This window comes from Triturus cristatus, chromosome 12, assembly GCF_964204655.1.
Source record: "Triturus cristatus chromosome 12, aTriCri1.1, whole genome shotgun sequence".
Lineage (NCBI taxonomy): Eukaryota > Metazoa > Chordata > Amphibia > Caudata > Salamandridae > Triturus > Triturus cristatus.
Genome location: NC_140595.1, coordinates 451,731,851 through 451,757,093, shown reverse-complemented (window position 1 = coordinate 451,757,093; position 25,243 = coordinate 451,731,851).

Here is a 25,243-nt window from a genome sequence, read left to right as displayed (position 1 = left end):
AACTACCTCAAAACCAGTAAATCTTCCGTCCTGGGCAATATTAAAACTTTGTGGTGAATAAATTTCAATGCATATATTGTGAATCTGAAAAGAACGCATAGGTTATAATGTAGTAACCTACACCAACACAGATATAAAAAAAATCCGAAAAAAATCAAGGTATTTATCAGTTCGGTCAAGTCTACTAATAAGGTAGACTGACTTTGTCCAAAGCTATGCTTGCATATGACATAACTCTGTATACATATCCAATCTCAAATCCAAATAACATGCACACAATACAGACTGCACAGCCCATAATGCACATGTACTAACATGTGCTCTTATACAAAATAACTTGGATTTGCAAACAACTATCATACCCAAACAACACGTGCATCGAAACATTCACTATGAGGGAGATATGTTATAAGTGACAATCAAACGTTACTATGCTCACATAAAATATCACAATAAAACTCCAAGTTACTTACGATCGTTTCTGAGGAGAGTTTGCATGTAGAATATTAGGTAACTTCAGTATCCCATATCTAGAAACTAATAAGAGTATATCATAATTTTAGTAAATGTAAGCTGCCAAATAGCTTGCAACTAAAGTAACATATGAAATATCCCATCCCGAAGCCACAAACCTGAATAACGCTAACTTGTGTTGCGGTCTGACTCGCGGTCCCAATTTCGACACGGAGTGACCTGACCCGGAAGCGTGAGCAACTATATCCGGTTCACGTTTCCATAGAATATAACGCTAACCCTCAATTCGAGTATTGAAGTGAAGGAATAGAGGCGGCCATATTAAACAGAAAGTCAACTATACATAGGACCAAATACCTCATAGCAATACTAATAATAAATAACAATCAACAATATATATTGAATATACCTAAAGAATATAGAACAATATTTATAAATAAAACGTACTATGCAAATGTACAGTGAACCTGTCATGGTGATCAGAATATAATGACATTCGTCCCAAATGCAAATATTATAAGGAAACAAGTACATAGTGAACGTATCATAGCGACCAGAATATGATGACATCCATCCCAAATGCAACTATTACAAATAAACAAACGTCCAAAAGCGGCAAAGAACACTACCACGACAAGATAGCGGCTTCACTTGATGAAGATGGGATAATATGTGGCAATCCCCCAGTACTAAGATTGAATTAGCATAGCACAATAATAATGCGAACACTCTGTTTCAGCAACGCGATTCATTGGTAAATCGAAATCAGCAAAACATGACCAATAAATCTAATAGAACATAAACATATCATAGGCCAATATTAGGTGATTGACAATATGTAAACCACGGAAGCAAAATTCTGAAATTCGAACATGTGAATCCAAATTATCCTATTGAACAAAATAAAAGAAATTTATTACATCAGAGACTGAATATTTATAGTATTCATAATAACAGGTGGCACAGGAGATACATGCAGCCAGGCCGTATGTTGAATGGTGGATACAAACAGGTACAATATTAACATATTCCAGTATCTATACTATATTATAGATACCAAATTCTGACAACAACCAGCTAATCCCCCAGGAAATAATGTAATTCCTGGTCTAAATTAAGACCATGTTCAACCGCTCTCATTTTCATGATCCAGATTGCCTCTCTACGTCTTAATTGTAATTCTCTATTTCCACCCCTGGGATCCATCTCAATTTTTTCGATACCACAAAAAGTAAATGTTTTGTGTGTTCCCTGAGCAATACAATCATTGATGTGAACTGCAGTGGGATATCTTGAATCATTATATCTGATAGCTCGACTATGTTCACCAATACGCTCTTTCAAAGGTCTGATAGTGCTACCAATATAAAATTTGTTGCATTTACATTTAAGCATATATACAACAAATTTGCTACTGCAATTAATCATTTGTCGAATCGTAAATACTGTGCCTGTCGGGTTGGTGAATTCCTTCTTTTTATCCATGGCCTTATCACAAACCCTGCAGGTGCCACATTTGAAAAAGCCTAAATAGCTACGAGATAACCAGTTAGTGGGGGGTTTGGGTCTCGGATAACTCGGACTTAGTAATGATCTGATGGTATGACCTCTCCTATATGAAATCAATGGAACAATTGCTATCTGCTCCTCTAAATGTTTATCTGCTCTAAGTACATGCCAATGACGTTTCATACTATGCCTAAGTACCCCAGAAATCTCATTGTAATCCGTCACCATTCTCACTACTTGTGAACGTTTAGTTCGAAGTGGAGTGTCCTTAAGTGTATCTGATCTGTTGGTTTTTAAGATTCTGGTTTCAGCTTTCTTGATAGTGCGTGTATCATATCCTCTATCACTAAAATGTTTTTTCATATCCCCCACACAGGTTATGAAGGTAGTGTCATCGCTGCAGTTTCTTCTAGCTCTAACTAGTTCACCATATGGAATAGAATCTTTTTGATGTTTAGGGTGTGCACTCTCCGCATGTAATAGTGCGTTGCACGAGGTGGGCTTACGGTGCAGTCTACTACAAATGCGATTATTTTCAATGAATAGGACTACATCCAAGAACTCTATTTCTCTATCGCTGTAACTGAAAGTAAATCGTATACCCATATCATTAGAATTCAGAAACTCGACAAACCGTTTAAGACTGTCCATTGTGCCTGCCCAAATCAAAATGCAGTCATCAATGTATCTTCCCCAATAGATAATGGAGTTGCCCCATGTTGTCCCTTTCGGGCCCCAGATCCACTCCTCCTCAAACCAACCCATAAACAGATTGGCATACGAAGGAGAGAACCTGGAGGCCATCGCAACTCCCTGCGTTTGTCTGTACCATTGTTTGTCAAAAATAAAAACGTTGTTGGTAAGGATCAGTGTAATCATGATAAGTAACATTTCAACATGTTCCCATTGTTTAGCTGGTCTGGTGTTTAAAAATTTCTCTGTGGCTTTAAGTCCAAGATCTTGTCTGATACATGTGTAAAGAGAGGTCACATCAAATGTTGCTAATAACATGCCCTCTTCCCAAACTCCATCTGTCAAAATACCTAGGATGTGTTTGGTATCACGTATAAAGGAGGGAAGATTTTTCACTAAAGGTTGCAAAAATAAATCCACATAATGTGAAAGATGCTCAGTCGGACCACCAATACTAGAAATAATGGGTCTACCCGGTGAAAATTGTTGATTCTTGTGTACTTTTGGTAAGGTATAGATGCAAGGGAATCTAGGTCTTTCAACTTTCAGATACAAATATTCATCCTGATCAATAAGTCCCTTGTTACGCCATTCGATCAGAAGAGTGTTAATTCTAATCGTCAGTGCCGGAATGGGGTTTTCTTTGAGTTTGGTGTAACAGATAGAGTCATCTAATTGTGACAGAATCTCCTGATTGTAATCCTTGGTGTTCATAATCACAATGTTAACCCCTTTATCTGCTTCCCTAATGGTAATATTTTAATTTAATGGTAAAAATTATCATTGTGCTGATGCTTCCAATACTTCTTAGGTTCCAACAATTTATTAAGATCTTTGGTCACCAGTTTATAAAAAACATCTATACTGTTATCACTAGCTAAAGTAGGTGTCCAACCAGATTTACGTTTCAGCCCACTGGATAAATTAAAATCTGTAACAATATCATGATCCAACAGTAATTCCTCAATACACATGTGATCACGATCATCATCAGTCAATGGTAAGAGTAGTTCAGCATCCCTAATGTCCTGTATAGTTGTTAATTCAGGAAAAACATCATGAGGATATGTTTTCATAACTTTATTCATAATTGGTACATTAGCAAAAAATTTCTTCAGTTTCAAATTTCTCACAAATTTGAAGAGATCTATCATAGTTTTGCACAGATCACATCGGTTTTGTGGGCAAAAACCATACCTCTTTTCAGTAAGGAGGTCAAATCTTTTGTGAGTTGAATATCACTTAAGTTAATGACTTCTACCCCTAGACAGGAACTGTTCAGTTCTTTTTGTCTGACGATCTCAGTTTCATGCCCGACTTTTCTTCTGCCCGACCCTCCTCTCTTACCCCTCCTGGTCTTTTTTGTACCATATCCTGACGTCGAGGCTGATCCCTGTTTCCTCTTTTTATCCTCTTTACCTCCCGTAAAAAACGGTTCTCAGTGTTGTTAATCGACAATAAGGATTCAGACTCGCTCTCACTGGAAGGTACAGTAGTTAAGGAGGTCGAGCCAGAGCTAGCTACTACTGGATGCTGAGAGAGTTTAGTTGTATCCTTATTATCTAAGTCCACCAGATAATCATACTTCCTGGCGAATGTAAAAACTCTCCCCTGTTTATAATCAATCTCATCCCTCTTTAATTTCCTGGCCTTTCTCTGCTTGATTTCATCCTGATGTTTTTTTATTATATCATTTAAAATGATATCATTTTTGTCAGTTGCCTCTTTCAACTCCAATTCTTGAATTTCTGTTTCAAGTTTGCTGATTTCAATTTGCAAGCCCTTACTTTACGGTCTGCATTCTCAATAAGAATTTCCATTAATTTATTTGAGTTGGAAGTTAATTCCTTCTCCCAACTTTTAAGTAAATCCTCCTCTAGATCATCATATGTTGGTAGGATCTGCGATCGCAGACCTCTCGGTATTCTACCCAATTTCATATACTGTCTGAGTGTTGCCCCATCCCACCATTTGGAATTTTCGGCTTTTTTCAATTTCTCAAGTTTAATAAATTTGTCACGGAGACCCTCATTGGTACGTGGAGGGTCACCTGCTTTTACAGAAAGCCCCACTGTATCGCCCCTTGCAAGGCTATCAAATAAATCTTCCGCTGCTTTTTCTCTATCCATAATATAATACTTAGGGAGCTGCCTCACCTGGTGAAAGAACTAATGGAAAAGTGAAACGGATGAAGAACCCTGGTGAGTAAAGGCGCTCACCCTTATCCGTATAATATTGCGATAGAAATATCTTATAGGTGCTCAAGGGGAGAGGGGTCATCCACCCTTCTCAATAATGATCCCAATAGGTCCCATTCACAAATAAATCAACGCCCGAGCACAACTAGTTATATCAATCACAATGCGAAAATAGTAATAAACAGTATGATGACAATAAGTTGAGCATGTGTAAATATCTTCTCTTTATTCTCCCATTCGTTGGTCCAGCCAACACGTGTTTCGTCGCCCGGGAGTACCCACGACTTCCTCAGGGCTGGAAAATAAATATAAAGGTTCTTTGTAGCATGTACAGAACTAAACAATGACTACTATTATGTGATACAAGTGGAGCCAATACAGTTGCACCAAGACATGCTAATGGGTGAACAGCATGTAGTGTGGAGAATCACAACAGGTCAAGAGAAATTAAGTTGTCGAGATAGGATCCGCATTGCTGCGAACTGGTTACTACATAAAAAAGGATAGCCAACAAAGTCAATGCAGTAGGGACCACCCCGTGCACCCTGTGTGACATCAAGAAGAGGTGGCATGACCTCAAGAGCAGTATGAAAGAGTGTGCCAACAAGAACCATGAGCTGGCTCAGAGAACTGGCAGTGGCCCTCCCAGTCCACCACTACATTCACCAAATGGGAGGTGCTTGCCACACTGCATCCAGAGTCTCACAGGAATACCCGGGTGAGTGGAAGCTGGTAAGTACTAACAAATGTCTCCCATTGCACTGCTATGCATAGTCTTGTACAACTACAAAGCTACACTTACTAGACCTAAATACACTTACGTACAACACACTCTACCCAACACATGTCTCACAGATCTAACATTCCCTTCCTCTGATTCAGCCCCAAAGGTAGTTAGCAATATTTCCATGGGGGCATGTGTACAGGCAGCCAGCACTACAACACCAACCAGGCCCCTTTGTCCCACAGCTGAGCAGGATGGAGCACTCCCCCACCCACAACCATGTGGCAGCCATTGCATTGTTCTCATCAAACTTACAGGTAGGTAGCCATCTCAAGAGGGAGGGGTTTTTGTGGATGTGCAGCCTGCATTCCAACTCCAACCAGGCCCCCTTTTCCCACAGCTGAGCAGGATGGAGCACTCCCCCACCCACAACCATGTGGCAGACATTACATTGCTCACCTTCACCTCACAGGTAGGTAGCCATCTTAACAGGGAGATGTGTTTGTGGGTGGGAAACCTGCACTAAAACTCCCACCAGGCACCCTTGTCCCACAGCTGAGCAGGATGGACCACTTCCCCCACCCACAACCATGTGGCAGCCATTGCATTGCTCACCTTCACCTAACAGGTAGGTAGCCATCTTAACAGGGAGGGGTGTATGTGGGTAGGAAGCCAGCACTACAACTCCAACCAGGCCTCTTTGTCCCACAGCTGAGCAGGATGGAGCACTCCCCCCACCCTGATCCAAGTGGCAGCCATTGCATTGCTCGCCTTCACCTAACAGGTAGGTAGCCTTCTTAACATGGAGGGGTGTTTGTGGGTGGGTAGCCTGCACTACAACTTCCACCAGCCCCCCTTGTCCCATAGCTGAGCAGGATGGAGCACTCCCCCACCCATAACCATGTGGCAGCCATTGCATTGTTCTCATCAAACTTACAGGTAGGTAGCAATCTCAACAGGGAGGGGTGTTTATGGATATTCAGCCTGCACTCCAACTCCCACCAGGCCCCCTTGTTCCACAGCTGGGCAGTATAGAGCACTCCCCCCACCCACAACCATGTGGCACTGTGTCACCGAACAGGTAGGTAGTCAGTGCATGCAACCTGCCATCCTTCTCAAAATGCATGGAGCCATATGACCACACCAGCCCTCACATGTCAGCCAACTTGGCAAAGATCCAAAAGCCACATCCAGTGTGCAGACAGATAAGCGCATGTAACTGTCACAGAAATTATACTTTGACTCACCAAGTCACATGTGAAAGAAATTCAGGGCCCAATCATGCACAGCACAGAATACAATGTGTAAATGCCATGGTGTCAGAGCATGAAGGCCCATATGAACACAAAATATGTATGGTCAATCTTACAAACAAAGTAAAGAACATAATATGAAAAAGGCATGTATAACATTACAATGGCTAGTTCTTGCTTTGCTGACATTGATTCCATGAAGAGTAAAAAAAGAAAGACGCATCATCAAAAGTTGATGTGCCACAAGTTGATAGATGATGACATGTCCCTAATCATACAATCTGTACGTGGCACATGGTTTCAATTTACTTGTCATACCATGGACAAGTAATGTATGTACCTCAACATCATGTCATGATGCTCAGTATCTTTCAGCCATACCAAGTGATTGCAATGTAAAGTGTTTGGTGTATCAAATGTAACATCCAAAAGTCCAACACAAAGCTTGTGGAGAGAACTTCAATGACCATTTAACCACTGTTCAACAGGAGATCCACAAGCAACTGCAGCAGAAAACCCCACCAACCTACAGAGCCTGTCTCCCCCCTGGAACGTGAACTCTCAGATGCAGACGCCCTACATTTCTTGGATGAGGAGCAACAACCTGCCCCCTCCAGACTGCCAGGGCACACTACGTCTCAGGTGGGAGGGCAACTGGGAAACAAATACATGAGGACACTGAGACCAAAGCCCTGGCCACCATCGCAAGAGTCCTTTGGGCATATAAAGAGAACCAGGTACAGATGGGCCAGGTTGTGGAAGAAGTGCGAGAGCTCCGCCTGCTGCTGTGGTCCATGGACACACGTATGGGCCAACTTGTAGACCTCACTCATGGGCCAGCTTGTGGGTGTTCTGAGGGATAGACATATGGCCCAAATGACAGCTCAACCCCCCCTTCAGTGGCCCGCCTGCTGATACTCCCACCACCTCAGCTGCGGCCACAGAGAGTGGTGAGCTGCAACAATATGACTCCTCTGACCCGGCAGCAGAGGCCCCCCCTGCCAAACGCGGGAGGGGACGTCCGAGAAACACCACGGGAGGATCATGTGGCAATGCACCATCCAAAGGCAAGTCGCTGAGCCAGCCATGATGGCACTTGCGTTCCCCTTGACATTGACTTTGTTGACTATCCTTACCCACATTGCCATGTTGATGGCACGAGTCTGTTGGACTGTGTGACTACATCACTGCGGTGACTACTATTTTTGTCTCATTTACCATCACTGACAACTCATAAATTCACTTGGCACAATTTTAAAACAATCACTTCTCTGTCACAAATACTATTGCAAATAAACACTCTTTACACACCTATGTCTTTGTGTCAGCTCCATGTTTATCACAGTATGTACAATGTCAACTCAGATTCCAATGTACCACAAGCTCTGATTGTGACAAGGCATTGAGAGGGTGAAGGAACCTAGAAAGACACAAGAGAATTACATTTACTTGTCAGGTGATGCCATCACAGGTAAAACACACCAATAGTCAACAACGTACAGAATCCAGCACACATAACAATAAGCAACAACATCAAAATAGACATGAGGTCCGTGGAAAACAACACCCAGTGCCACACACATAAGCCATTAGCACAGAGCCAACAACAGCCAGCAGTCAAAAAGATCATCTATGCCTTGCCACTACCATCAAAGACAACTGTTGTACAATGTCACTTACACTCAAGGGAAGTAGTTGTCGATGTGCCATTGACATAGGTCAACACCTTCCTCTTCTCCACTATCATCGTCACTGGGCATGTGTGGATTTGCATCGGGGACATCTGCTGCTCATCATCGTCCAGGAGCAGAGGGATCTGTTTCAACAAGGCCAGGTTGTGTAGCATGCAGCGTGCAATTATAGTCTGACACAACATTTGGGGAGAATAGAGTAGTGCACCTCCGCTCTTGTCCAGACACCGGAGTCTAAACTTCAGAAGCCCAAAAGTACGCTCCACCACACGACGTGTCCTCCCATGTGCATCATTTCAGCGGACTTCACCCAGGGTCCTTGGATTCCTCAGTGGGCTCAGCAACCAAGGCCGGTTGGGATACGCAGTCACCTAGGTGTGCGAAACAGAGAGCAATTTTGTAATATAAACAGTAGCTGAGAACAGCATGTCACAAATACAGCACACTACTTGACTCTGCGTACTCACCAACAAGCCATGCATGCTCCGGATGCATATTTCCCATCAATTGTGGGATGATTCTGTTACGCAGTATGTAGGAGTCATGTGCAGATCTTTGGAATTTGGCACAGGCATGGGAGATAATCATATCCGCTTGGCATACCACTTGCACATTCATGGAATGGAAATGTTTCCTGTTCCGGTAGATGTGCTTACGTGCCTGTGGTGGAACTAGACCAACATGTGTGCGGTCAATGGCGCCAACCACATTAGGTATGTGACCAAGATCATACAAATCACCCTTCACACCTGCCAATTCATGTCTCCTTGGGAAGTGGATGTAGCGGTCCTTGTATGTCATCATTGCTGACAGGACATCACGCAGCACCATGCTGAACATAGGTTGAGACATCCCACCGGCAATGGCCACCGTGTACTGAAACAAAGCAGTGGCAAAGAAATGCAGTGCGGCCATCACCTTAACTGTTGGTGTAAAAGCTGTTGGATAGGTTCTATGAGGCCTCAGATGTGGCTCCAACTGAGCACATAGCTCTTCAAGGGTAAGGCGATTCAGACAGAACTTCCTTATGATGTCCTCATCCTCCATGTTTGTCAGCACTGGGAACAGATGATGCTCATTTGGTTGTCTCCTACATAATATGAAAGGGGACACATGTCAATTTAATTCCCCTATGAGATGTGTCAAACATCTTACATCTTGACTGACACAGCGCCAACAATGACTGGACTGTAACAACAGCACAAGTCACATGCAGAGACACCTTGATCTCATGTAGTCGTACATGCGGTCAGTATGTACATACTGACTACTTTCAAAACAGAATCTGACTATGTGAATGGTAAATGGTACACTCCTACATCTTGTTTCACCAGCCCTGGGAGTAGGTGACACAGCACATGTTGGAAACAGCAACACTGCTGACTTCTACGTAGCTGCTGTACCTGCCACACCTTCTTGCTTAAGTCGCACAGAGCAAAACTTTTATACACAATGAGCGAGTTGTGTGTAAGCTGATCAACTATCAAAATGAAAACAGCAATGTACACCGTGAAATAGGCACATCATGTGGTCAGTCCATCATTAGTGTGGGTTGATTAGCCATCTCACACATTGACATGTTCACAAATATGAGACTCCATTACACACCAAATCTGTGTACATGCACACAATTATCATATGTGACGTGAGTAAGTACATGCCAATGCATGTAATCATATGCACTGACATGGCATGTGTAGGTATCAGTGAGTTGAATGTCACACTAGCATTTAATTTTGCAAACAGGTGCTATAATACATTGTAAAGGTATAGTGTTCAATGATGAAAATTGGCTATTGCCATAATGTGTCCATAGGTGCGGTATGCATTCTCCACCACCACGATCACGGTCATTGGCCACAATGGAAAAATGCCAAATAGCAGTAGAGGCTGCCTGGAACCCGCGGTGTGCCACCGCTAGTGCCAATGGCATTGCAGCCCATTGGAACTGCGATCTCTGTAGTGCAATACAATTTTGAAACCCGCGGTAGGCGTGCTCCGCTACCGCGGGCCCGGTCATTGGGTACAATTGAAAGATGCACGATTGCGGTAGCAACCGCCTGGCCCCGCGGTGTACCAATGCCAATGGCATTGCAGCCAATGGGAAACGCGATTACGGTAGTGCAATTCAATTTTGAAACCCACGGTAGGCATGCTCCTCTACCGCGGGCCCGGTCATTGGGTGCAATTGAAAGATGCACAATTGCGGTAGCGACCGACTGGCCCCCGTGGTGTGCCAATGCCAATGGCATTGCAGCCGATGGGAACCGTGATGGTGGTAGTAAAATACAATTTTGAAACCCGCGGTAGGAATGCTCTGCTACCGCGGGCCCGGTCATTGGGTACAATTGTGGGTAAAATTGTAAATGTGTGATACACTGCCTAGCATGCTGACTTCATCTCAATGGGATGTGTAGCCTTATTTCCACAGATACATGACTGCATTGAAGGATGGGAGTGACATGCAGTGGTTTTGCAGTCATACAGTTATACTGCTGGTTTGAGACAGTCAAAGTCTGAACAAACATTGCCTGTGCTATGTGATATCATAGTCCATTAGGTCTTCACATGCTCATTTGTGACATTACAAATATATTTTGTCCAGAGAGTACTGAATGATGTGTGTACAGTTTTCAAATTGCCCCTATTGTAATATGTGCATCATGCACAAGAGTACAATGCCTAAGTGTAACACTCTTGGAGGTAATTCACCTATGACACATCAGATAAATGTGAGTTGGAGATGTCATCCTTCCATTGATTTCATTATGTGTCGAGTCTCGCCTGTGTAGGCACTGTTTACCCTCGCATATTGTAGATGCATGTGATCTCTCTGATGGCCCATGTTTAACCTCAGTGTGAGTACCTCTGGCCTGCACAGAAACTGCCCATTGTTACAAGGACCCATCACTAAATGGACTGAGAGAAACGTATGTGTTGTCCACCACCCTATTTCTCAATGAGCTATCTTAGGCCTGAGGATTGCACAAGACAGGACTACACCTTGTGAGAAGAGTGTGAGAATGTAAGATCATGGCCCTAAATGTGACCACCATGACACATGTAGCCATGCACTGGTCAAGGACATTGAGGAGTGTGTAGTGTTGGACACAGTGAGTCTGCCATGACACATAATTTCCAATGTATTGTATGTCATGCTCACTCACATACTGCATCACAGATGAGGGTCATTTTCACATTGGTTGCTGTGCTGGCACTCTGCATGTGTATGGGATGGCCATGTACTGTGTCCATCCTCATACATGTATACATTTCTCGGATAGTATTCGATGCAAGTGCACTACGTTTCATGCTGTATGGCCTCTGCTCAACATTTATGTATTAGTGTGCTATGCATTTTCATGCTCCTGTACTGGAACAGAGTGGTACATAGCATAGTGTCACTGAAACTTCCTCTTCTTGTCCCCCATGCCTGCAGCTTAAGGTCCACCAACGTAAGGCGATATGGAGGGCCATTGCAAGCAAGGTGCAGGCTCTGGGTGTCTCAAACCAACGGCACACACACTGTCACAAAAGGTGGGATGACATCTGCCGGCTGAGCAAAAACATGGCAGAGATGACACTGGGGGTGCTCCCTCGGAGTGGCAGGTTGGCGGGCAGGAGCATGACACCACTAATGGCCCGCATCGTGGCAATGACACAGTCAGAGCTGGATGGACGCTTGAGGGTCCATAAGCAGCAAGTTGGGGGTGAGTATTGTGAGAAGTGTGACTTTGGGTGTGAATGAATGCATGAATCCCAACCGTGAGCCAGTGCAAAGGTCTGTGATGTCTCTAGTGTGATGCAATGGCTTCTAAGTGGCCTCAGTGTTGAGTGCAGCTGTTCTGCATTTGTACAACATGTAGTTTCTCATGTGTTTAAAACCATGACCCTTGTCATTGGCAGATGAGATGTGGCCATGTGACATATGCCGCAGTATGGGTGTCATAGACATCACCTGGCAGTGAACAGCAGTGAGCATCATGTTAGTGTGCATTCATAGATGTGTTATGTGCACAACAGATACATTGTGATATCTGCACAGCTGACACCAATGTACAACTGTAGTTGTGCTTCAAAGCACAACATGGTGGATATCATGAGCTTGTAGCCATTGCAAAAGGACATTTTTGAGTTTGTATCGGTGGTGTTCCCTTAAAGAGACTCCATGTGTGACAGAGACAACATGTTTTGATGTATAGCTATCTCACCTACAGGCACATAGGTATGCTTACAGAGAATAGTATGTGTGGTTACCGGGAGGCACAGGGCCAGCTATTGGGCTGTGTCAATGCCACATGGAGCATTACTATCAACTATTCATGTTTCCATGCATCTTCTGATGATTGCATAAATGTAGCACATGCTGAATGTACATGGAGGAGTTCAACATGGGAGTATCATTTTAAAGTTTTGTGCTCTGTTCGCATATGATGTTTGTGAGTATGGCACTATACTGAACCTATGTCTCTGTCTCATGCAGAATCTACCAAGGGCAGGGAAGGATGGGGACGGACACCAGTGTGGAAGCTGCTGGCACGACTGCTACACATGAGTTCACTGACACTGATGTGACCAGCGCCTCGGATGAATCACACCCGGAAACACCAACCTCCGCATCTTCCAACTCCAGCGGGGACTCCTCGATGTTGGGGGGCACAGGAAGTTCCAGATCTGCCTCTTCTTCTGCCACACCTCGTCCAATGCCCACCCTCCCGGATGCTCCCACATGTGCTGTCCGTGCACACAGCCCTAGGAAGGGTAGAATCTCCTTCCCACCCAGGCACCACTGACCCTGTCTCCCCTGTTGCCCTCAGTGTGGAGGTGGTAGACCTTTTCCGCCAGCTGTGTGTGGGTCAGACTGCTCTCCTGAATGCCTTCCAGGATCATGACAAGAAGTTGGAACAGGTAGTTGCATCTAGCTGACTATGGGGCGAAAGGCCCAGAGATGCAGCCCGACTGTCCACAGCTGAGGAATGTGACTGTGAGACCCCACTCTTGGTTTTGAGCACTCTCAGTGAGTGAGTGCAGTGACTTCTTGGCTTTGGGGCTGTGTCCACCCTGGTCAATCCGGTCATTTGCATGTTGGAAGGTGGGGAGGTATGCAAGGGTCGCAGCAACCTTTCCTCTATGAGCCAGGTCCAGCCAGGTAATGAAAAAGAGGGATTTGTTATCAAAAACCGCCCTAAGGCAAGCTGGAAACAGTAGTTGATATGATAAATTCAAAGTCTGGTGCTTCTGCTTGACTGCTGCATATAATTGCCACCGAGATTGCACCTCCCTAGTGTAGTCTGGGAACACTAGAACCATGAGTCCTTGGTAGGATGAGTACAAGGTTCCTGCAGGATGGCGTATCGGTCCCTACGGTTAAAGATTCAGGCTATCATGGACCTGTGAGGGGCACCAGGTGGTGGCTTCGGTGTCAAGGCTTGGTGCGCATCCTCGACTGTGAACCACAGGGACAAGTGCTCCGGGGGCATCCATGATCTAATCCAGTCTTCTAGAAAGGTGGCTACCTGGGGCGGCTCTCTTACCGCCGGGATACCTATAAATCGCAAATTGTTACAGCGGGAGCAATTTTCAGCATCCTCCACTTGCTGTTGGAGTTCAGCGGTGTGTGAGAGCAGGTGGGAGACCTGCATCTTTAGAGTTGTGACTTTGTCCTCCACTGTAGATATGTGGGATTCCGCCTCCGTGATCCGTTCTGCCCATTTCTTAGATCTTGCCGCATAAGTGCCATGTCTACCCGCACCTCTTCTAATTCTAATTTGGTTTGAGAGGTGTAAATGGCTTGAAGAATGGTGATGAGGTAGCCCTCGGGTGGCGGATCCCTGTCCTATGTGGCACTGGTAGCATTGCCATGACTAGTGACATACTGGTCTATGCGCTTTTGAGAGGCTGCAGGGCATGTCAGTTTGTCCTTGCCCATTTTACCCCCCCATGAGAGAGGGTGACAGACAAGGTATAGAGCCAGGCATTCAGCGCAGGTGTCCAGTTGGTGTTCCAAGTGCATTTAATTGGGTCATTCACCAGGACCGACTCACGTGGGAGATGGACAGTACCTCCAAACAGTCTGTTAGCTTGTTGGTCTTGGGGAGATGTGGTGGTCACGTCTCAGTCTGTCAAAAGGGGATGCCCCAGGAACACTAGCCACGCCACACCAGTCTTAACTCCCAGGCCACAATTCAGGTGGTATACACTCAGTACGGCCTCTGAGGAGCTTGGGGTCCCAAGAGGCAGGGCAAAAGCATACCATTACCTGCTATTTCTCTCCCAGGGGCCACTCCAAGATCTTGAGCCTCAGGGGCACAGGTATAGTGGGTACTAGCAGGTTCCTGTGAGGTCAGCCACTGTGTTTCAAGACTCTGGAGGGGAAGGCACTGAGGTGTAATGCCACCACTGCCTGCAGGCCGTTAGAGTGAGAACATCTGCAATGGTCATGGTGGGATCACCTGTCTCTTGACTAACATGCAGACCTTGATCAACTGTACGTACGGTTCATGTCCATATTTGCCCTGTGCAGCTTCTAGGGCATGAGCAGATATAACCAGAGAGGGGACAGGGCCCGTGGGGGGCCATATCTTTCACCACACAGTCTCAGTTCAGTCAACAACTGGTGGGCTCCACCACTGTTACGCATGCTGGCTCCTTACCAGGCTGTGTGGGGTCAGCCAGGGCCCATCCAGATTATCATGGGCCCACAGTTCCAAGGGCGCACCACATCCAGGGCCGGAGGCGGAAGGTCCTCGTGGACCTCCACCACTGCTCAAAAGTCCATAGGGGCCCTCCCTGACAAGTCATTTGCGCCACCTGGGACAATGGCACTGCACTGCCACAGTCAGCAGAGGAGCAGTGGCCTCCACCGCAAGGTCAAGGCAGGTGGGGATGTAAGCAGCTCCATGCCCGCAAGCCTCAATGCAGTGCGGAGGGTGAGGGGTCCAGCAGCAAATGTGGCTCCCACTGCTCAATCTTCACAGCTGACTGGTATCTCCTCACTGCTTCACAGGGTGGGGGGCATGGGGCAAGCCTCACTTCACTCCCGCTCCCTGCACAGTCCTCGTAGCTCACCTCCACTCAACACTCAGTCAGGTGGCCTCCCTCAGACCTGGGCAGTTGGGCAGCCGCTCACTGTTTCTTTTCACTGGCAAACCACCTTAGGTCCATGACGCTACATCTTTGCTGCTCCTCAATCACCACTGGGGAAGGGGGAGCCCCAGGCTGCCAGTGTCGCTTTGGCCGATTTCAACAGAGTCTACACAGCCCCAGGCGGTGCAGGGGCAATCCATCAGTCACTCAATCGCATCTCCCACCCACCAAGTTCCTCTTGCTGCATGCCCAGCTCCACCTCATGGACCCTCGGGAGGAAGTGAGGCCTGTTCAGGGTGCCACCATCTTGCTTCGTAGAGTGCGGTGGGACTCTCCATGACCCAAGCCAAATGTCGCCATTGCCGATTCTTCATTGTTGGTCCTCTGAGGTGGGTACCAGTTGTGCTGCCGCTCGAGGTGTACCTCAGGTCTCAACACCAGTGTGTCTGCAAGCGTGTGATGGAGGAGGGGTCCGGAGCACATGACCACCATCTTGACATTCTTGGTCATGGCACGAGTTATGCATTTGTAAAGAATAAATCAAAAAGTAGTGCTTAGGACCATATAGCATTCAGGGATTACTTGAGGTCGCACTGAACCAGGGGTTGATAGAAAGTTCAGGCCGTCTACTATGGAGAGCAGGCCTGCGTCGGGACTCATGCAGGTCCCATTGAAAAAGTACCTTGGATGGAGCAAGCATTGATGTTGACGTCGAAGGCTTGATGCGTCGGTTCCGATCTGTGCTGGCAATAAAGGCATTGTTGATGAGCGCCTTTACGATGCAGGTGTTGCGCCATCCTTGAGCCACACTGCCCGTCATCGTCAAGCCATGTAGTCCTTCAAAGTGATATCCTTGATCAGCTCCTGCATTGGGCGTCAAAAGACAATGCATAAGTTCCGCTTGACACAAAGTCATCACTGTGTCGATTTTGATGGTTCTGGACAGCAGAAGTTAATTTCAAGGGACCAGGACTGGAGGGGCACCACTTGACATGGCAGGACTCACAGATGGCAGAGTCCAGGTGCTGTTGCAGGGTTAAAGGAAGATTCTGATGGCACTGAGACTTCAGACCCAGGGTGGGGGGAGCCAGCAAGCCCTTGGAGTCACTCCGGGTTTAAGTGAGATTGGTCCAGTACTTGAGCTCAGCAGGACAGAAATCAGCAAGCAGCAGGGCAGCACAGCAAAGAAGAAAATCGGTTATTCCAGAGCAGCAGTCAAGCAGAGTGGCAATCCTTGTAGCACAGCAGTCTTTATTCCTGGCTGAATTTTTCAAAGGTCCAGCAGTGTACTGTCTTGGTCAGTTCAGAGCCACAGTAAGATACCCAGTTGTGATTTTGAAGTGAGGGGGGGGACTTTAAAACAGACACTTGAAGTGCACAGGTCCCACTTTCATCCTAGCCCTGGCTCCAGACTGCCAGTAGGGGGTAACCAGCCCTTTGTGTGGGAAACAGGACACTGCTTTTTCAGGTATAAGTGCCAGTTCCCCCTCTCTTTTCATGCCCAGGAAAAGCTATCAGAATGCAGATGAATGCAGATGAGTTCTCTGTCATACCCACCCTTCCTGTGTTTGTGGCTGTCTAGAGTTAATGCACAAAGTGTAGCTGTTACCCACCCCAGATATGCACTGGAGATAGGCTACAAGGCACACAGAGAAGTAAGCACAGAAAAATGTCCACTTTCTAAAAGTGGCATTTCTAAAATAGGAATTTTAATTCCAATGTTACCATTTCAGAGGGTGTATCATTACAATTCCAAAGATATGAAACGTGATGCAGCACTACTTTCTAATCAGGAATTACAGCTTAACAGTGCATTAAGGAATTCCCAATGCTAGCCTATGAGAAGAGGAGGCCTCACAGTGGTGAAAAATGAATTTAGCTGATTATCACTACTAGGACATATCCTGCCTTGTACCTATGCGACACCCTACCCTTAGGGCTACCCAGGGCCTTTCTTAGGGGTAACGTATGTGTAATAAAAGGGGAGCTTAAGGCTTCGCAAGTGGTTTTAAATGCCAAGTCAATGTGGCAGTAAACTGCATTCTCAGGCCCTGCAATGGTAGGCCTAAGACACATTTGAAAGGCTACTTGTGTGGGTGGCGCAATCAGTGCTATAGGCCCACTAGTAGCATTTAGGCTACAGGCCCTGGATATATCTACATCTACTTCCACAGAGTACAGACTTTTATTGACATCTTATGGCATTAAAGTTATGATTAGTGTATATATATATATATATATTCACTGAAAAAACCATAGGTTTCAGGGGCGTTATAGTTAGGAATTGGCATTTAAAAAACCTTAGAAATTCACTGAAAAAACCATAGGTTTCAGGGGCGTTATAGTTAGCTGGACATTTCCCTCGTACAAAACCCTAGAAATTCCCCGTTATAGTTAGTTCAGCTAACTATAACTCGCGCCCCCGCAATGCACTGCTGATGACGTCACATATTACATCACTCATGACATGGTCAGTGACATCACTGATGACATCACTGATGACGTCATCCAGTGAGTCTGTGTTTCTGTAAAGTTTTAATATGTTTAATATATATAGGGATAGGCCTGTTGAAGAATGAGTAGGTGTACAAGTGTGTGAATGGATGATTTTCTAGGTGTGTAACTGTCTCTATAAGTGAGTCATTAAATGTATCCTACTGCAGACTAGTGACTAAACTGTGTGAATGTCTGTATGTGTCTGTGTGTTGTTGTATAAGTGGCTGCATGGTTTTGTGAATAGCTATATGAGTGTCTATATGGGTTATTGATTGGTTGTCTGAGTATCTGTATGGGTGCCTGAGTGTTTGTGTGGGTAGGGTGTGTGTGACTCTGTGCATAGATGTGTGAGTGGGTGATTCTATGGGTGCATGGTTTTAAGAGTGCAATTGTGATGGACTGTATGGTTGGGTGAGTTCATGTATGGGTGTGTTAGTGATTGAATGTGTATCTCAGTTGTACATGTGTCAGTAACTACATATGTGAAACGCAGTGTATATGTGTGTAAGAGTATATAACTGTCTATATGTGAGAGTGTGTGATTGCGAGAGTGGCTGTATGGATGAGTGTGTGCTTGTATCAATAATTGTATAAGAGCATCAGAATGTGGTAGTATTTTTATGAGTAAGTGAACTTGATTGTGTTTAACTGTATAGGTGAGTAAATTGGACTGTGATTAATTATTTGCATGACTGACTAGGTGTGTCAGTACCTCAATGGATGATTGGCGGTGTGTGAGTGTCTATATAGGTGTATAAATGCATATGATAGAGCAATCAAAAAACCTCTATCTGGACCTATATTGCTTTTAACAGAGACCTATACAAGTTCTCTCCTGCCAACCATAATGGAATAATTAAGAATACATACAATATAAAGTATTATTTAATAGCCATTTAATTTTTTCACTTTTTTCAATTTAATAAATTCTACTTAAAAAGTAACATCCAGTATTTTATATGCAATAAACATACATATTCATTAAGCTATCTAAGACACAGAGAAAAAAAACTATTTTTAAATGTAAGTACCCCCGCCACTAATATAGCACAAAAAAATCTCTCATCATACTCTCAACCATACATCAGTCATACTCATACTGTTAAAATAGCAAAAAACATTCAGAGGCTTAGCACGGTCCCACAAGATTGTAAAAGGAGAGAGACAGCCACTAGAACAGTTGTTTTCTGATGATGCTGGATCTCTTGGGACCTCTCCTCTAGATTGGTAGGATAGGCCTACACGCGTTTCGGTGGAAGGCTACCTTCTTCAGGGCCACCAAAAGGAGGGGCAAAAGCCCTAAAATAGGAGGGGGTTATCTGAAGTGCAAACAACAGAGTAAATCAACTAGAGGACTAGTCACATTGGTAATATCAGCAGCAGTCCTGCGCCCTATTGTATTTAGGGGAGTGGTGAATATTGCTAGTCCATCTGCGGATAACGAACTCTCCAACAACTATTACATTCCACGAAGTAAGCTGTTTAGCTGCGGCCAGAGCAGTCAAATCTCGCTACTGCTGGGCAACTGGTTGCTGCAGTATGTCAGTCTAAATCACATATCGCCATAAGGAAGTTCATCCAATGCATATGATAGTCCTGTACTGAGTGACTGTAAGTATGAGTGACTGTACAGGTGAGTGAGTGGAGGTGTTTGTAGACCTAAGAGTCAATGAGTGGGTATGTAGTTATTGGTATTGGAGTATCTATGGTTTTCAAAATAGCCGTCTGAAATTTTGAGTTGGTGTATCAAAGGTTATATTAGGGTGTGAGAAGATGCACTAATTTATCACGTGGATGACGTCATCAGTGATGTCATCAGTGATGTCATTTGAGATGTCATCAGTGATGCCATCAGAGATGTCACTAACCATGTCATGAGTGATGTAATATGTGACGTCATCAGCAGTGCATTGCGGGGGCGCGAGTTATAGTTAGCTGAACTAACTATAACGGGGGAATTTCTAGGGTTTTGTACGAGGGAAATGTCCAGCTAACTATAACGCCCCTGAAACCTATGGTTTTTTCAGTGAATTTCTAAGGTTTTTTAAATGCCAATTCCTAACTATAACGCCCCTGAAACCTATGGTTTTTTCAGTGAATTTTAAAGGTTTTTTAAATGCCAATTCCTAACTATAACGTGCATGAAACCTATAGTTTTTTCAGTGAATTTCAAAGGTATTGTAAATGCTAATTCCTATCTATAACTTATCTCTAAAGATATCACGTTTAATGATTTTCATTGGATTGCTATATTTTTCAATTTCAGTGTGTCAATTTCATTAATTATCTTTTTTTTAAATACTTTATCACCATTTTTTAAACTTATTTTTTCAATTAATTCTTTTAAAAATTAAAAAATGTTATTTGTTTTTATTGGGTTTTTATTGTTTTTTTAAATATTTGTAAAAATATTTTGTAAACTATATTTTCAAAACTTTATTTTTCTATTTTTTTCCCCATTTTTTTGGGATCTGCGCACCCTATGCGTACCGTTCTCGATCCCTACGCGAAAGCATCCGCGCACGGTATGCGTTGGGTACGTGTTTGATGCGCGATTCCAATACGACCGGTACGCGACTCCAAGCCTATACGCGACACGTACGATTACGTTACGCGATGCTTCCGTGCTTCCGTGATGCGTCACATGCGTGTATGACGCGGTGGGTGCGCGGATCCCGCGAAATATTGAACATTTAAAAAAACATACATATATATATATTTCATGTGAATATTAATTGAAGAGAAACTCTAAACTACTCTTAAAAGTAACATATTTATACATCTAACCTATATTCCTTTTAAATTCAATTTCGCGGATGCGCGCTGGGTGCGTGCTGCGTAAGCGCAGGGTGCGCGAATCCCATGTGACCTGCAAAAAAAGAGATTTGATTGGTTCATTACACTTCCTGTTCTAACTATTGAAAGACCCCACCCATTTCAATCATTCTTCTTTGACCTTCTTTAGAAGAGCATTTCCTTGCAGAGAAGAAGCTTTTTTGACTAAGTTTTTACTTAGCTCAAACTTTTGTTTCAGAACAGATAATGGCTTCAGGGCAGCAGGCATCTCCTGCATCTCCTCATACATCTGAGGATGATTTTGTGGAAGAGACACCACCCACACCACGTTTTTCATCTGTGGTGTGGAAATGTTTTACCTATCCTGAGGGGCAAACTAAAACCAATGCCACCTTGGTGACGTGCAAGATCTGCAAAAGAGTGCTGTTTCGAGGGGATCCTAACAAGAAATACTCTTGCGGGACAGCTAGTATGATGAAGCACCTGAGGACCCTTCATCCGATAAATCTTGCTCGGGAGGAATGCCGGAGGATGATAGTTGCTCCTGCTCCTTCCGACTCATCGCAGCCGAGCACTTCAAGAGTGCATCCTTCAGCACAAAATTTGGACATCCATCCACAATTCCAATTTTTGAAAGTGCTCTGCACTAAATGCAACGGGACATTATGCTGCGGAGAGCAGTCTATAGATCTGATCTGCCGTCGGCAAGAAAGTCACCGTTGCTAGTTTTTTTTTTTCCCTGAAGTTCATTGTTTTTTTCCTCCTGTTCTGTTTTTTCCTTTTTTTTGCAGAAAATCCAAATAAAAATTAAAAATTGTTCAGAAAACCCCCCCAAAAAATATAAAAGAAGAAGAAAAAAAAAATTCTTGTAAGAACTAACTTTCCTGGTTTAAAAAAAGAGCTATATTTGTGTGTTTGTGTGTGAAAGTTTAGATGAATGTATGTGTAGTACGTAATTGACTGAATGAATGCATTAGTAGCGTATGGTGAATGTATAAGTGCAGAACTATGAGGAAGTGCTGCAGCATCACACAGTAACCTCTTTACCTGCAGTGTGCTGTAGTACTTCCGAAGCACAGGGATGCAACATATGTACATACATATGTTGCAAATCTATGCTTCTCTCTGCCCGGCTGCTTAAACTGCAGCCATGTGGTGACACAGGCACCTTGCACCATAGTGCAAGGATATCTGTGTCATGTGCTGTTTGTTTTTGTGCAGGAAGACACACCTTACTGCACAAAAACAATCATTAAAGGCATTTTTCTCCTTCAATGTATGCTGAGCATTGTAGCATGCATTGAAGATATAAAAATGTGGAGAAATAAAAACAATTCTACTTGTTGTGCTTTCCTACACCAATTTTAAAATGGTGCAGCATTCACACACACATCGAGATTTATGATTTCTGATAAATCTAGAGATGTGTCTTGTTCTATGAGTATTTGATTTGATTTTTTGATTTTGATCACTTATATCGCGCACGAATCATCCCCAAGGGGATCTCTCGGCGCTCGCAACAAAACAAGATCTGCGGTCAGAGAGAAGGAAAGAACAGTTAGAAGAGCCAAGTATTCAGTGCAATCATGCACAACATCACTTATAGAACACCCTTTCAACGCAAAGTGGTGTGTATGATGAGGTTGTATTTACATGGAGTAGAAAAAGTGCACAGAGTGCCTTTTCCTCTCTTTGTAAATATGAAAGAGTGTCTTGCGCAATAACTATGTTACAAAAAGTGACATATTTCTGTTTTTAAAATTGCTTGCGAATGATAGAAGGTAAGCACAGAGTTTTGTCTGCAAAGATGTTCAAAGAAGAATGATTGAAATGATTGCGGTCCTTCAATAGGTACAATGGGAAATATTATGAACCCCTCAAATCTCTTTTTTTGCAGGTCACATGATATCCGACTACGGTCAGATTTCAAAACTACATAGGTATAAACAGAGTGTTTTAAAAACGTGTTTAAACTTTGGAGCTTCTTGCAGATCTCTCCAGTCTGCATATTGATACTTAGTTAAACTTACCTTCACAGTAATAGAAATAAAAAATGGTATACATTTTTTTCAGATTTTCTTCGCAATATAAATTGATGTAAATTGCTTATTTTAAAATTAGGATCAGTGAAAGAAAAGAAAAAAATATTTATAGCATGTAATAATAATACATTTTTTACAACACAGCATAATTTCCACAAAGTAATTTGTTTGCCTTTTTTGCTGTTCTCAGAATATATTGAATTTCACTAGAAATAGTGATTTCAATCGTACTCATCACTTAACAGTGGGCAAAAAAAAAACAATCAGAAAGATTGTTAAAAAAAAACCAACATGCTATTCTCAGTGAAATACCAGAAAATACAAATCACACATATTTGAAATGCTTACGGCTAACAAAAGTATATAACTTTAACTTATAAAAACTGTAAATGTTGCCGCTTTAAAATATTCACCGAATCAATGACCAGCAAAAAGTCCATAATTCAAACATATACCTTTCCTTGAGGCCAAAGGGTATTTTTGCACTCCTTTTTTATGTAAATTGTCCAATGGTAGTCCTATTAAATTATAATAATACATTTCTCAGAGAGTGAATTATCTTCCTAAAACTTTGGCTTTAAAAATATTAGGTAGGAATTTGGTAATTCACTAGGCAAACGTTGTTTGAAAACCAACTGGGCATCATTACAAAGTGTCCAGCCTTTGTCACATTTTACACAGGCAGTGTATTGTCCAGATGTGGTGGAAGGACCATTATGGAAAATTATAGCAATTGCTACAAAAGTCCTTCCTGATATTGATATTTGTGCTGCTACAAATTGCTTTATTAAAGTATCCAATTTTCTTCCGTCAGCTGTACAACGTTGCATCATTGAAATTATGTATTTGCCATATTTTGTTAAAAATAATGTGGATAACATTTCTGATTTACATTGGCTACACTCCATGTTTTGATGTGCACCTTTAACTAATTTATTAAAAGACACTGATTTACAGTCTGGTAATGTTAAATACAGAAATCTCTCAGTGTCTACATTGGAGCTACATGTATACATGCAATTTTCACAATAATGTTCCCATTTGTAAGAAAGGCCAAAAATATTTTCTATTTCTACACCTTCATTTTCAAAAATGGTAAGCATATACATTAAAAATTCCTGAGCATCGTGTTGGATATTTTGTGAAAATTGTGTAGAACCAGAACACACATCCAAAAGATTACAAACATCTGAAACCGATTGTATTTTACTTGTGTCTGTTGTCAATTTTTCAAAAACAGAATGCAACAGAGAACAAAATCGTTGTTGCCGATTCTGCATAATTTGTTCTTGCAAACCTTCAAGATAAAAAACAACATTGGCCACTACATTAGCATAGCAGTTGACACCTGAACTATTTTCAAACTGTTTTCCAACAACCTCTTCAACAGTGTCCAATTTCTTTTTACTTGCAATCACAACATTATCTTGTTATTTTCCCTTCTCGACACCTTCAGAACAGATACTGTCAAACCTTCTTTTTCGACCAACCACACGCTTTTCAAATACAGGATATTGACCTAAATTTGGAGCATACACCCTTCTTAACCTATTATACTCTTTTGCACAGTTTGCATCTGCAGTAACCTTTGTCTCATCAAAATCAATCAAAAACAAACCAGATAATGTTCTGACTCGCGACAAAGCAACATATGCCATACCCTCTTTAAATACAGTAGATCCAATGTTCACCAATGCACTGTCCACACTTAATCCTTGAGATTTATGAATAGTCACTGCATATGCCAGAGAAAATGGAAATTGTTTCCTACGGACATATAAATCTTTAACAAGCAAAAAACAAACTGAACAACGAACAATTTCTTTAACTTCTTCAATCTGATCAAATTTAATTTTTAAAAATTGAATTCCTTTTTTTTTCTGATAATTAACAAAATCTACCACTTTACCCATTGCACCATTAACTAACCCTTTTTTTACATCCAAATTTCGCCTTAAAATTACCCGACAGTTTACACATGCATACAGTGTCTTTTCTAAACCAGCTGTTTTAGATATTTTTTTTCTAAATAATCCAGTTTTGTTTTCAACTTTCCCGTCAAGATATTAGTAATTCCTTCATGCTCTATTTTATCGATGGCTTTCATTTTTATAATTTCTTCATTTTACAGTTTCAATAGTTCTTCGTTGAATATGGAACACTCTTGCAGTGTTGGCATTAAACAGATCACTGATTTATTTTCAGCAATTTTCATGTACACTTTTGCAGGAAGTACATTTTCATTCTGAAAGACATTGCAAAGTAATCGACTTTCCAAAGC